Source organism: Brassica oleracea, chromosome C4, assembly GCF_000695525.1.
Source record: "Brassica oleracea var. oleracea cultivar TO1000 chromosome C4, BOL, whole genome shotgun sequence".
Lineage (NCBI taxonomy): Eukaryota > Viridiplantae > Streptophyta > Magnoliopsida > Brassicales > Brassicaceae > Brassica > Brassica oleracea.
Genome location: NC_027751.1, coordinates 22,942,997 through 22,947,621, shown reverse-complemented (window position 1 = coordinate 22,947,621; position 4,625 = coordinate 22,942,997).

The window sequence follows — 4,625 nt, the reverse complement described above, 5'->3', positions numbered from 1 at the left end:
AATAATCTCACCATCTCAACAAGTCTGAGATAGCCACGTTCGACACCACAACCTTCTTGGTGGTGAGAGAACGCCGAGCCGGAAGGGCTACACACCATGACGAACCGCCACAAAAACAGAGGCCTTGCAGTCCGATGACTAGTTAGCGGATTCCAGCATCGCCTACGTCTTCCTCGAAACGTAGAACAGAGTCCTTGCAGTCCATGTAGCCACCAAGACCACCAGCTTCTTTAGAGGTCTTGCACGAACTCTTTTCAAAACCGATTTGAGTATTTGATATATTTAATTTGAAAGGAGTTCATGCAAGATATTTGATATATCAATTTTTTTTTTTACCAATTTAACATCTATCTTTGGAGTATCTTATCGAGTCAAATATGTGCTTTTAGAGTCTTTTAGGCTGTTTTAAAAAAGAGTATTTTAGGCTATTGTCGAATATTTAAGGGGATGTCAAAAGGTAATTCAAGATGCTAATTTGGGTAGAATTTTAGCAGCGAATGGAGGATTTCTCACTGATGGATTAATATTAGATTTAAACATAATATATAGAATTTAATTGGATATCCAGTGCTACCAATTTGGGGTCGATCAATCGGCTAAATAAAATGTTATGCGCGTTTTACTGAAGACTGTTCTGTGTGCCGGTTCAATACCAGAAAACTTCAGTTTTTCAATATTCTCGGTTTGGTTTTGCCTTGAATTCGTCTAGGACATGTTTTGACCTATATCTACTATTTTGGAGCCATTCTTTAGGGTTAAGGTTTATCTTTATTATACTTTTAGTTTGTAGAGCTTTGGGAAGATGGGAGAATATTTTTGAACTCATGATTTATCTCTTTAATCTAATCATATAGATTTATCATTGATCTTGTGTTCTTTGGTTATGTCTGAGTAGCTTTAAAGTTAAGAATTGATAAAAATTAATGTCTATGATTGTTTGATTAGAGAATCTTCATTAAAATTCTTCATTTGGATTGTTCTTATTTTTTTGAACTTGATTGGCCACCCAGTTCATGATCTTAAGTTAACCGAATTTAGTGAAAGTTGATTTAGTTGCTTGAAGATAATTCTTGTGAGCAGAGTGTCTATAGCTGGTGAAAGTTGATGTTATTACTCTTTGTAAACCTAATTAAACTGAAAATTAATGCATGTTTAATTTCCAAGACTCCAAAAAAGTTAGTTCTCTAGGTTGTTAAACATAGTGATTGGAACCACAAAGTGAAATACATTCGTGTTTTCGTGTTCTAAAATGGTACTTATTTGATTCTCCAATAAGTTATCAATATATATGATATAATTTCTTGTGAATTCCCTAATACCTAACGCTTTTATTACATTGTTTATATTGTATATCTACTTTTTCCTTAGCTTTAAATTTTTTTTGTCAAGCTACTCTATACTTTAGGACTTCTTGTAATTTTAGTCTCTTTGCGATTAACTGTGCACTTGCAGTATGATTTAAGATAAAAAAATCCAAACTATGAATGATTTTATAAAAAAACACAATTGAGTAAAGTCTTTAATGGATTCTTCTGGGATAGAGATTAACTATCCGGGTTTCACAAATTAAATGTTAAATATTTGCATATAGGATATATACTATCAAATTTACATGGTGCCCTGATTGTTAATATGCTTGCGTTGTCACTTTTTGATGAGTCAGTTTATCTTCAGTTTCTTCCACAATTGGGACGAATCAACAAGCTTCGAGTTGCTGTTTCATGTTTAAAGTTTACAATACCAAATTACAAGCAAGGTTAATTTATCTAATATCAGCGTTTTTAATATGTAAAACTGCAGAATTAATTAACACATATTCTGACTAGAAAATCACACCAAAAAAATCAGCACCTGTAATCCCCTAGACTATATTTGCGAAGTGATTTTGCCACTTGTCTCTTCTATAATCAATTTCACAAAACAAATATGACATGACTACTGAAATTGATGACATGGCTTCCGGAAAAATATTATATGGATAATTTTATTTAATGTTGATTTATATTTTGGCAAACTTATTAGAATATGGTAATAATTCATATATAACATTTAATATTGATATTTCTTTTTGGTAAACTTTTTTAAAATATGGTAATAACTCATACATCATCTATAAAATAAATATATTCATATATAACATTTTAAATTTCGAAATATTATTATTTTTGTATAATTATACAATTTTTATTACTAAACCTTTCAAAAATTTCTACAATTTTTTTAAAATTTAAATATCTAATCGTAAGATCACTAGTTTCTTATATATCTACAAATTTTATAAATATTGTTTAGGCTAAAGTTTTGATAATTATACAATTTTATATCATTTTATTAGTTTTATACATATTGATTTAATATATATCAAATCTATATTAAATATTAGTAAGAAAATAGTAAAATCTATAATATTTAATATAATTTATTTTTAAATATAAATTAAGTTTAAAAAGTTACTTACCGTACATGGTGCAGGAAAACACCTAGTATTATATATCTCATCAACAGATCAACTCTTTGTTTTAGAGGTACATGCGTTCAGATATTCGTTTGCGTATTCACTTAGGTTCGGGAAGATTTTTTTTGTGTTTTTAGATCCACCTTCCTAGACTTCATTCAGGTTTTATGTTCAGGTCAGGTTCAGTTAAATTTTATGACTCAATTAAAAATCTATTTTGATTTTAAATTCATTCAGATTTGATTAATTTTGGTTTCGGTTCATATATTTTTAAATATCATACCAAAATGAACAAAGAATTAACTATTTGAGCTAATTACTAAATTTTTAAATTTTTATATTTTGGATACTAATTCGGATTGTCAAATCAGGTTCTTTATCAGGTTCTTTAAAGGTTATTCGGATTATTTTGGTTTTCATGTTTTTTGGTATTACCCATTCGGGTTTTGTTAAAAAATAATTCAGACTTGTGTTTATTTATACTACCATACATGATCTATCAAGATATTTTAAAGTTGGGATCAGATATTTGTTTTTTTGAGTTTGGGTTTGAAGGATTTTGGGTATTATGCCCACCTTAATATGTTTCATAAGAAAAAAATATTTCAAATAACTTGTGACATCCTCAATAATATCAACTAGATCTTGACCAGAACGTTCGCGTGGATATTTGTTTATAAGTAAAAAAATTGTTTTGTATAAACGGTATTATAGATTTTTAGCATTTATCCATATTTTTTTGTCACGAAAAGCATTTACCCATATTATATATTTTTAAAATGAAATTTTTGAACACAATAAATTTATTGTTTATATTGAGAATTTTGTTTTTGTTTTCGTTTGAACCGTCAATTGTATCGCCCAAATTTTTATCATATATTTATCGTATTATATTTGCATTGGGTTATTATTATATGAAATATTTGTAAAATAGTATATTTACAGATAATTTATATTTTGTTTATATATTATATAAACTGAAAATTTATATTTTACCGTTTATATAATTTCATTTTTATGAAAATATGTTAATTCATTAATCTAGTAAATTTGACAGAATAACCCCCAAAAGTTTTATTATAGATATATGGGTTTTAAAAAATATTTATTGTGTTAATTATTTATATGTCTTAAAATATTAAAAGTGAGAAAAAGACAATTAATAATGAAATTTAGAGTAATTTGTTAGGTAAATTTTATGCTTGTTTCAAACGACAAAAAGACAATTAATAAAGTCTCATTCGGTATTTACGTCAGATTTAGTTTACTTTGGTTTCATTTTATCATGTCAGATTAAGTTCAGATTTATGGATCAGCTTATTTGCACATCTTTAAATATATCCAAGTTGAAAGAGAATACCAAGACTGAAAACTATTTACATAAACTTTTTTAAAATTAAAATATTGTTAAATATTTGTTCACAGGTTTGTTAGAATAATTTTTAAATATATCCAAGTTAAATACCATCTGGTTATTAATGAATGATTTGCGGAAAATAATATTTCATTCTGGTTGTTGCCATCAAATCTCTTGCTCCTTTTAAGCTCAGCCTTAGTAGAAGTAGGTAGCGGCACTGAGTGGACGGTCTATCCGTCCTTAAGTGATATTACCGGTCATTCTGGAGGACCAGTTGATTTAGCAATTTTTAGTCTTCATTTATCTGATGTTTCATCCATTTTAGGTTCTATCAATTTTATAATAACTATCTTCAACATGCGTATTTAAAATGAAAAAATATCATAATTAAAGTAATTAAGAATATTTTATATTATTAGCTTTAATGAAATACATTTTAATTTTTATACATGTATTATATAGTTTGTTAATGTCAACCCGTCTTACCAAAATATTATATTTTTGAACATAAATATTTATAATTATGAAAATAAATTATATATGAATTTATAATTTTACCAAACAGAATAGAATAGAATAAATAGATGCCTCTTTTTGTGCCAAAGGATAATATTAATACGAAAAAATGTTAGCTACGTACCCCCATCATTTTCCCTTTACTAAACATATGGTATAAGTTAATAATAGGTCTAAATAAAATATAAAAATTATATGCCATCGCAGGTTTATATAAGATAAATTGTTATTAGACTAATTACTTGTTTGCGGTAAAGTAATAATATAGTTCACAATTAATTGTTGAATAGCAAAAAT